The sequence below is a fragment of the Sander lucioperca genome, chromosome 14 (genome assembly GCF_008315115.2).
Source record: "Sander lucioperca isolate FBNREF2018 chromosome 14, SLUC_FBN_1.2, whole genome shotgun sequence".
Taxonomy (NCBI): domain Eukaryota; kingdom Metazoa; phylum Chordata; class Actinopteri; order Perciformes; family Percidae; genus Sander; species Sander lucioperca.
Window position 1 is genome coordinate 8,623,653 of NC_050186.1, and position 11,249 is coordinate 8,634,901.

The 11,249-nt window shown below is 40.9% G+C and overlaps 1 protein-coding gene across 1 annotated transcript in view; it reads right to left on the minus strand.

The window, feature by feature from the left end:
- The window catches only part of LOC116057119 (septin-1-like), a 50,431-nt gene that overhangs the window by 24,218 nt on the left and 14,964 nt on the right, over window positions 1-11,249 (minus strand). The gene's annotated exons all lie outside the window — the stretch shown is intronic.

The window sequence follows — 11,249 nt, forward strand, 5'->3', positions numbered from 1 at the left end:
CTGTTGGTTTTTGCAAATGACAGTGACTCAGTGAATGGTTTCAGTTAAGAGCAGTAGTTCATACATGTATTTTTTTAGACTCATTCAGTCGGTCCGCTATTATCTGCCACGAGTTTTTTTTATTTTTTATAGAGGACGAGTTTCCTTCTCTACATATTATATGCCTTGCTCCCTTGTATATATGAACATAGAAAATAAAGACACTGAAGAAATTGGACTCTAAAATCTAGAAACTATAAAGATAATTAAGTGATAAATATAATGCACACTGTAAACATGAATGGAACAGAGTATATTCATCAGTTATTTCCCCCCCCCAGCTAAATATAAGGTCATAAACCATTGGGGTGTAACATGAATGTACAGTAGCCTACATCACTAGATAGTTACTGGTCCAGTCAACTAAGACTATCATTAAGGAGGATTGTACAATTAGGATACGCTCTTTAAATTGTACAATCCTCCCAAATTATAGTCCCAGTTTACTGGACAACACACTGTGTGTGCTAAGAATGCCAAATACCATGCACATGGAAGAGGAACAAACATGATCCTTATTGTTAAATAATTAAAAAAGAAATGAATCAACTAAAATAATTCGAGGTGCATTAGTCAACTATAGAAATGTACAGCGTTGTATGTGTTGCCCTTAGTAACAGACTTCATTTAAAACACATTTGAAATGTTATCAGCCCTTTCTAATTATCTCAACAACTGTCATAATATATTAATCATACTTCTAACAACAATATGAACAGCAGTCTTCATACAGCAATATAACAGTAACAATGACTGTCATGTGAATAATCATTAAAAACAATTATGGTCACAACTTTAAATAATAACAGTACTTAAAGGAACAGCAATATGCACCTGTTGTATTTTACTCCAGGCTGATAACAATGGGGTAAAACCACTGCTGGGTGATCAGAAAAGGCTCCAGGATTAATAAATCCTGGCTGGTAGCCTGGCCGGGAGCAGGCTAGCTGTTAGCCTGGCTGGTAGCCTGGTCAGGAGCAGGCTAGCTGCACAGAATAAATCTCCATGGTGATTTATGTGCCTCTGCTTTCGTGAAACCGAGTCAAGGCTAAATTCATCCAGGACAACGGGGAAATCCCGGCTTAATCCCTTATCTTGGTTTTGTGAAACAGGCCCCAGGTTGCTGACGTAGTTGATAAATATGTGACTGGAAGCAGTTTCATACGGAGCATTGATAGCTCATTACGTAGAGCTGCGGACTCGGGTGTTAACTTTTATATTTATGCCACAAGATCGAAACCAGCTCGGCCGAACTAAAATGATTATATTGTTTTTAGATCTTTTTTTTTTTTGTAGGTGGCTGTGATGTGGTGATTACTTAGACAAACATTTTCACGACAGTATATCTGGGAAACGATTTGAAAATCACCAGTAATGTGTTTGTGATTGTGTGACGAATCTGGTGACAGAGGCAGACCACACCGGCAGCTGTTAGGTAAACACCATCCATCCATCCATCCATTCATCTTCGTCCGCTTATCCGGTGTCGGGTCGCGGGGGTAGCAGCTCCAGCAGGGGACCCCAAACTTCCCTTTCCCGAGCCACATTAACCAGCTCCGACTGGGGGATCCCGAGGCGTTCCCAGACCAGGTTGGAGATATAATCCCTCCACCTAGTCCTGGGTCTTCCCCGAGGCCTCCTCCCAGCTGGACGTGCCTGGAACACCTCCCTAGGGAGGCGCCCAGGGGGCATCCTTACCAGATGCCCGAACCACCTCGACTGGCTCCTTTCGACGCAAAGGAGCAGCGGCTCTACTCCGAGCTCCTCACGGATGACTGAGCTTCTCACCCTATCTCTAAGGGAGACGCCAGCCACCCTCCTGAGGAAACCCATTTCGGCCGCTTGTACCCTGGATCTCATTCTTTCGGTCATGACCCAGCCTTCATGACCATAGGTGAGGGTAGGAACGAAAACTGACTGGTAGATTGAGAGCTTTGCCTTCTGGCTCAGCTCTCTTTTCGTCACAACGGTGCGATAAATTGAATGTAATACCGCACGCGCTGCGCCGATTCTCCGACCAATCTCCCGCTGCATTGTCCCCTCACTCGCTAACAAGACCCCAAGGTACTTGTCTCTTTCACGGCAGAGGCTGCAGCCCTTCGGGCCCTTCGGTACCTTGCAACTGCCTCCGGAGTCCTCTGGGATAACATATCCCGGAAAGACTCCTTCTTCAGTCGGACGGCTTCCCTGACCACCGGTGTCCACCACGGTGTTCGTGGGTTGCCGCCCCTTGAGGCACCTAAGACCCTAAGTCCACAGCTCCCCGCCGCAGCTTCAGCAATGGAAACTTTGAACATTGTCCATTCGGGTTCAATGCCCCCAGCCTCCACAGGGATGCACGAAAAGCTCCGCCGGAGGTGTGAGTTGAAAGTCTTCGGACAGGGGCCTCCTCCAGACGTTCCCAATTTACCCGCACTACCCGTTTGGGCTTACCAGGTCTGTCCAGAGTCTTCCCCCACCCCCTGACCCAACTCACCACCAGATGGTGATCAGTTGACAGCTCTGCCCCTCTCTTCACCCGAGTGTCCAAAACACACGGCCTCAGATCAGATGAAACGATTATAAAATCGATCATTGACCTTTGGCCTAGGGTGCTCTGGTACCAAGTACACTTATGAGCATCCCTATGTTCGAACATGGTGTTCGTTATAGACAATCCATGACTAGCACAGAAGTCCAACAACAAACAACCACTCTGGTTTAGATCAGGGAGTCCGTTCCTCCCAATCATGCCTCTCCATGTGTCTCCATCATTGCCCACATGCGCGTCCCCCAGCAGGACTATGGAGTCCCCCACTGGAGCCCCATACAGGACTCCATTCAAGATCTCCAAGAAGGCCGAATACTCCGAACTCTTGTTTGGTGCATATGCACAAACAACAGTCAGAGTTTTCCCACCACAACCCGCAGGCGTAGGGAGGCGACCCTCTCGTCCACCGGGGTAAACTCCAACGTAGCGGCGCTCAGCCGGGGGCTTGTGAGTATCCCCACACCCGCCCGGCGCCTCACACCCTGGGCAACTCCGGAGAAGAAAAGAGTCCAACCCCTATCCAGGAGTATGGTTCAATCTTGAGTTTCTTGATAAAAATGACTTCACTAAACTTGCTTTTGAGCTACAACTGAAGCGAGCGAGGCGCGCCGTGCACCTCTGACGCTCATTCACGAGTGGTGAAGATAGTGGTGGAAACTTTCCCGGCTGGTCAACAGAAGTTAGCTAGCCATGGTACAAAAGCGCATTTTGGATGTCTTTATAGATCAACCACAGGCTAAAAAGAGTAAAGGGAACATCAACGTCAACTCCGTGCTGCCAGCCTCGGGCTCACACTTTTCCTGCTAGACGTTTTGGAGATGAGGACTTCTTTTTAATGTTATGACTGCAACACAAGGTAATAATTCTGGTTTATTATTATGCTGCCGCCCTGCAGTAAACTGGCATGATTTATCAACTGTTCAGTAACAGTTCAACTGGAAGTTTATATGAATTATTGGAGATAATTGTGTTTTTTTACACTCGTGTAAAGCCTACTTAGCCTACATATTGGAAAACCAGAATGAGGTCACACCTATTTTTAATTATCCTACCGTATTGTTATAAAATTATTAGAACTTCTGATACATTAGGCCCAATATCTTTATGCCTTTAATTTGCTATTGCTGTGCTACAAAAACTTAAGGCTGTATTTCTCTATTTCAATGTTTGTGTCAGGACTGACTGGCTTGCTTCACATTGATTTGATTTAATATAATTCAGTGATGTGTTACCCTTGTGTTTTGTGGCACCATTTTTGAGCTTTTAGTAGGCATGTTCTGTACCATTGTCGTAGCTTTGTGCCTATATCCTGCGTTACCCGTGCCTAGTTTGTTCTGTCTTGGATTTTGGGCTTTATTCTTGTTTTTTTCGCTTGTGGGGCGTGTACCTGTGTTCCAGTTGTATTAAGCCTTAGTGCTGTTTTGACACCACGAAGTGCCTTTGTTTTAATAAATAGCGATATTTTGTCTTCATCTTGACAGTATGGGTATGAAAGAAATCTAACTTGGTTAAATAGCGATAACGGTCTATTATTTTCCAGTGTTTCGGGATCAGTAGCCCACGGCAGGCTAATTACGGTCTTGGATAGGCTATTTATATGAATTGAATCTCTACACAGTTCAATAAATGTGATAGATGCAGTTTGGTATGTGGTCGTTGACTTTGGCTGAAAACTTCACTCAAAATATGTTCCCGCGGCTCTGGTGCAAGCTGTCGCTGAGTTTGACACAACGCTAGCAGAGCACCTAGCATCAGCTACAACATTTACGGGTATGTCAAAGACAATTCAGAATGACATAATAGAGAGCGCTGCTCATGTTATTCAGGAAGAAATAGATAAAGAAATAAACACGGCGACATTCATAACAGTGGAAGTGTATGACACCACAGACATATCATGTAAGTGCCAAATGACTGTCATAATCAGCTACGTAAATGAAAAGGGCATGATACGTGAGAGGTTTCTTGTTTTCTTTGACGTAAGCCTTGAACGAGATGCTGAAGCCATAACTGCTGTGGTGATGCCGGCAATTACCAACTACAATCCTGAAACAAAGCTCATTTGTCAGACATACGATGGAGCAGGTATACATACTAAGCTCACTGGCATCTCGGTAAAATTTGCCATGCACCACCACTGTTGGGTACCCAGGAAGTGTGAAGCAGATTCGATGAATGGTTATCGAGATATTTGAAAGACAACAGACACTTGTTCTTGTTGCAGTAATAGAGGAAGTCATATTTAGACGCGCTTGGTCAGGACTTTTGGCGTCACTTTTTGACGCTCTGGATCTGGACATAGGTTTAACTGAAAACAACGGGACAGTTAGGTTAAGAAAAAGATGGTGGATGGAGTAACAAAATGTACGTTTCAGGGACACACGGAATTGTCTCTTTTAATACTACATCATCTTACAGTCCCGTGGTCAAGATGCTGCTCTGCCGAGTGTGTCCCATACAGTAACTAAAGGGGTTTTTTGGTATCCGACGCTGACAGCCACTGACCTAGCGTTAGTATTTTAGAGTGAAATCGGTTGTCAAAACAGTCAAGTCTGATCACCGTTTTACTGCAGCGTGACATCGGGTTGCGTTTTGCTTTTTCTCCGCCAGTCATGATTCGGCATGATTCTGCGTAACGAAAGAACAACTGCCAGTGTTATTAATATACTGATCAGCATTCATGAGGTGCTTTGCATTGACTATTTATGGTTACAAATGGGCGTGTACAGGGTACAGATTGCGTGTACAATCTGTGATTTATAAAGGGAACATTGCTTACAGATGTGCATACACATGGTTTTATAAATCTGAATTTCTTTTGGCGTACGCCATTTTGGGCTTTTGGGCATACATACACTTTTAGTAAGGATCCTATGCACAGTTTTATAAATGAGACCCCAGTTTCAGATCAGGTCCTAAATGTTGGACCAGTGAAGTTCTTTAGATAGATGTGCAGACACTGACAGACAATTTGCCTTAACACAATAAATATGCAAAAAGGAAACATTTTTGTTTTCAGATCTTACAAAAGCACTTAATGTCTGTAAGTCCACATTGAAATCATTTTCTGGTACTAAAAAAACGACATCCTTTAGTGTATAAGTACATAATTTTAGAAAGCAGTATCGGCGATGGTATGAAACTGGCACACGGTTATGGTCTGACCAGTTGATGTAGATTACAGAAAACTTCTTTTTTCTTCTCCAGTTCACCGAATTGTTTTAGGATTGAGTCTGTCTGCTGTAAATACAAACGTTACATAGGATTAAAGAACAAGTGGAATTCAACACTACAGCTCCAACTGCACTTCAGTATAATATGTTTTCAGGTAACATCACAGTTAGAATTCATAAAACTGAGAAGAGGTTAAAATGAATGTTTCACTAACACTACGAGTCTGTGCTGTGAGCTCATGGAAAACATTAGACAGCATGACCAAGAATTTAAACATCAGAGTTCATATTTACATAGATTCAGATACATTCATTCAGGTGTAGAGCTACACTTATGAGTTTCCTGACAGTTGCAATTTACATGTTGAAATTCAGAAGAAAACAGAAAAGACAAAAAGTGCCATTTATTTTATGTAAGTTTTATCAGAAGTGTTTTCAAAATGTATTATTATTATTATTATTATTATTATTATTATAGGAAAAAAAGATTTCAGTGATGAAAACTAACATTAGCTATATATTTAGCTAAATACATTGGTAACACTTTACAATAAGGTACACAAAAATGTAGGTAGTTACTAAGGAACGAATGAGAAATGAATAAGGGAACGAATGGTTAGTTAATGAGTAGTTACTGATTAACTGATTTAATCACTTATGGTTAGTTACTGGTAAACAGACTGGTAGTTACTGTATTAATGAATGAGGAACGAATGAGTTAGTTAATGAGTAGTTACTGATTCACTGGGATTCAAGCACTAAAACTTCGTTACTGATAACAGAGTGGGAGTCACTGTATTGATGAATCATTTGGAAATCAGTTACTCTGTTCATGGGATTTCCCAAGTAGTAATAAAATGAATAGATGTGATACAGGATGACACTTTTAATATATTTTAATAATTATATTCACAACATATTGACATTCACATCCAAGGTATATTCTGTAGAATTAGCATTGTTGAACAATTGTACGCTGCTGCAGGGCATGCTTTAATCCTGCCACCCTGGGTTTTGGGCGCTGTAACTACCAGTCTGTTTCCCAGTAACTTACCATTAGTGATTGAATCACAGTCAATCAGTCACTAGACATTAACTAACCATTCGTTCCTCATTGTTTCCTCAGTAACTACCTACATTTTTGTGAACGTTACCTTCCTCACTTACAATAAAGAGCAGCACACCGCTGAGCTTTTCTTTGAACTTTTGATGGAGTATTATGGAGTGTATAAAAGTATTTAAAAAAATTTTTTAGAAAATAAAAAAATAATGCCTCTGTAAAACAAGTCTGAAAAACATTGCATCCACGGATCTGCAGCTTTAAAGGTCCAATATGTAATATTTGTACTGTAATAAATCCAAAAATGACACCAGTGCCTCATCAGATATTAAGGAAACATGTTAAGCTGAAATTAGGGCTGAAACGATTACTCCAGGGGTCACCAACCTTTTAGAAACTGAGAGCTACTTAATGGGTACTGAGTCATACGAAGGGCTACCAGTTTGATACACTCTTCTGAAATAACATTTGCTCAGTTTGCCTTTACTTATATATGATTATTAATGATTAATGATACTCATCTATGTGAAGACACTGATCACGTTAATGATTTCTCACAATAATTATCAACAATGACTTAACAAGGTGGGAAACAGATAATATCAATATTCAATTTTCATTTTTAGAACAGGCCTGAGGGCTCCTCATGTGGTCCTTGGGGGCTACCTGGTGCCCACGGGCCCCGTGTTGGTGACCCCTGGATTACTCGAATAATTCGATTACAAAAAAGCTTCGAGGCAAATTCTCTGCCTCGAATCTTTCGAAGCGTTATGCGGCCCGCTCCGCTCAGAGTCATTGTTTCACACGGACTGTTATTAACGACGCACACAACATTCAGTTGCGCGATGGCGGAGAGCACGGAGCAAACGTGATAAATTCTGGACATCAAGTGGCTAAATCTAGGAGGTAAGAGTTTGGATCTATTACTCAACAACTCTGAAAAAAGACCCAGCTTCCAGGCTGGATAGAAAACCTCCTGAGAAGGCTGAAAGACACCAAAGACCCCCGTGATGGCTAACTCCTTAGCTTTTAGCAGGAAAAATTGGTAAGAAGCTACATTTTTATAACAGTTGTGTAACTGCTATAAATCATCTTATGCTTTGTGTGTGGGCTTAATGGAATCATGAGAGACTAAGCTTTCAGTTGGTGTGTCGCATGGCTGTATATTTTGAAGATTTAATGCTTTAAAGTTATAAAAACGTTCATGAGTGGAGGTTACAGCGACGCCACAGCCACAAGGTGTGCTGTCCACGGTACAGTGATCCTTAAGGGAAAATCATTTTTTATCCGATTGATCGATGAAATAATCGCTAGAATATTCGATTACAAAAATAATCGTTAGCTGCAGCCCTAGCTGAAATGCTATTGTTTCTGACAACAATGCTAATGTCAGTATTTTTTCTTTTTGAAATTTCCGTTCCGTGACGGAATTTCTGTCTGTGTTTTGGCCTGTGTGTTGGTATCAACTGCCCAGTTTGACAGCCAGGACGGGTTGCCAGATATACCTGTAGAAACTTAAACCCAGCGTGCTACAGCTGTAACGTTAGTACAGCCATGAAAGCAGCAAACAAACCAACAGGATCAACAGAGATAGATTCTACATAACATAAAAATACGGCATGCCGAGTTGGCTAATTCCCTCCTGAACAGGTAAGCATTAGCTTCAGGCTAATTTATCACAGCTACAAGGGACGGGCATTTTATGTTATTTAAACATTTGTGTACTTACATTGAATTATATAGCTAGAGTAACGTTACCGAGTTGGTTACTCGCAAAAACAATTGAGACACAGCCAGTAAAGTGATCCCGACTGGTCCTGACTAACGACGCCATGCTAACCCTGCTAACGGCTAACGTTACCAGAGTAAACAGCTGTTTACAACGTGTACAATGGTGACTTTTTTGAAGCCAAGAGAGGGAGGCTATGAATCGGGAAGAGAGAACCGTGAGTTTGCAGTGTGTTTAGCAAATGTTGCCGCAATTCTAAGCCAATGAAGTGTGTTCAGTCGGGTGGAATAGGACGGCAAGGTAGTGGTATTTTTAGTAGTTCCTATCCTGGCGTGTGGAGAGGACGGCGAGGTTGTCGGGTTTTTAGCGGTTCCTACTGTAATTCTAAGCTGTAAAAGTGTGCTGTCAGTTGGGTACAGAGCTCTGCGTAAGCACGGGCTTTTATGACTGTCATATAGTATAGCCAACGTTAGCTACTCCGCTGTCTAACATTGTTGGATGCTGCGGTCTCAGCCTGGCAACCAACGTGAACTTGGAGTCTGGGCAGGAGGGGGCGGGGGAGACGACTCTCTCCAGTATTTTGAATTTGTACTGCAGTAACTATTTTAAACACTAGCTGTCAGTATTACATATTGACCTTTAAGTTAGTCACACTAGGTAATGTTTTCTTTTTTTTTAGTAAAACCAACAGCAATGGTGACTGCATCAACAAAAAGCAGTATTGTGAAGCTAAAAGCTCACACTGTGTGAACAGAGCTGCAGCTGCTGCAACTCCAACTGCTGCAGACACCTGACTCTTTGATTTCTCCTTCATCTGTTTGACTTCAGCAGCCAACTTCTGAAGCCCAATTATAATCTTCCTCATCCTCAACTTCATGCTGTCAAATTTCAAGTCTTTTCAGTAGATCAGACAAAGCAGGGGGATTTCTATGTTCCATCTTCTTCTTACACTCTGCTATCAGATCAGCAGCTCAACCAGTTTCAGTCAGAGCTTTTACTCACTTTCAGGTAAAAGTAAAAAACACTTAAAAGAGAAACACAGTGAAAGAGACATTAAAAAGTCCTCAAATCTCCTCTGCATTTTTAGGTAATAAATTCCATCATCTAGTTGTTTTCATTTAATAAAGACGCTCAAGCTAATCAAAGATAATCCAGTAACAGACATAACTCTTTGTAGTAAAGACAGAAAAAACTTTATTTTTTGAGTTTAAAGGTTCATTGTTGACAATGAAAATAGTAACTTGAATTATTATTAATTGTATAACAATATTTATTAAAAAGTCTCAGGTTTCTGTTTATATTAACATTATGGAACCCATGATCAAAAATGTAATCTATTGATTTCTACATGATATACATTTAAATGAAGAAAATAACATATTTATTACTTGTGTAAACCCACTCCTGATATCAATCCTACACCTTCAGGTCTAGAAAATAGGAACAATATTTTAAAAATCTAAGAAAAGAAAGTGAACCTGTAAGGTCTCTGCCATGTTGGCTCCATCTATTGGTCACTACAGGTTTTAAACAAGAAATTATTACATATCATTTTTTATCCTTACATAAATGTGACTTATATCTGCCAGACTAACTGTAAATAAACAAAAAGATAATCTAACAAACACTTTATTGAAGAAAGCTCAGGTGATTAAAGAATAGCTGATGATCCAGTGAAGACACCAAGCAAACTGTGATAATTAAATGTAGTGGAGATTTTAATGCATGTTTTAAAGAGTCGGGATATGATTTGATGTAGAAAACAGCAGCTGTTTGCTGCATGTCATCCACTCTCTCCCCCCAATTTCCTGTCATTCTCCAGCTGCTCTACTATAAAGGGGTCAAAACCCCTAAAATTATCCTTAGAGTGGCTATATGTAACTTTCAGTTTGTGTTGATTCTAGTGGCCGCTTTAGATAAAAGCGGTAATATTTTTACCACACCTGTGTTATGGTGCTTTATTGCCCACTGTAGATTACTGAGTTAGCGTTACCAGGAGGTCATGAAGTTGCAATGATGAATGTTTTGCTCAACCAGAAAATCATTCATTTACAAGAAGAGATTATGTTACAGATAAATGGTTGCATTTGAAGTGTTGTATACGGTAACTTAGTCTACTTTGGATGTCTCGTGAGCTAAACCGGGTATCACTGTCACTGAGTACATTTACATGCACACCAATATTCCACTATTATTCTGAATATGACAATATTCCAAATTTGATACAGGTCATGTAAACAGCATATTCCGGTTGGATATTCAGAATAAGGCCTTTTTCCAAATATAGCATTTTCCGATTAAGACGTGGGATATTCCGGTATTATTCAGATTTTAGAGAAATATTTTGGACATGTATACAGCACATTCTGAATATGCATCTCAATCAGGATTTATACAGCAGGCTTATGGTCAGCTCTGTCCGTTGCTATGGTTGCTGAACACAAACCAAACAGCCAAACGTTTGCAGGGCTCCAGAGCTGATAAGGAGAAACACAGCTACTTTTAAACATTATCAAAGACTTGGATATCAACAGGTTTTTGGATATGCGCACACATCGCTATGCCGACCTTTTCAAGAAGCTGGTGGAATGAAACAGGGACGCTGTGTTTTGCACGCTCCAACAAGTCTGCCACCGCTGCTAAACTTTAAACTTTTAAAATAACATTAAAAGTCTCCTGCTACATTTTACCTGGCTGGATACGCTAACAGAGGCTTTT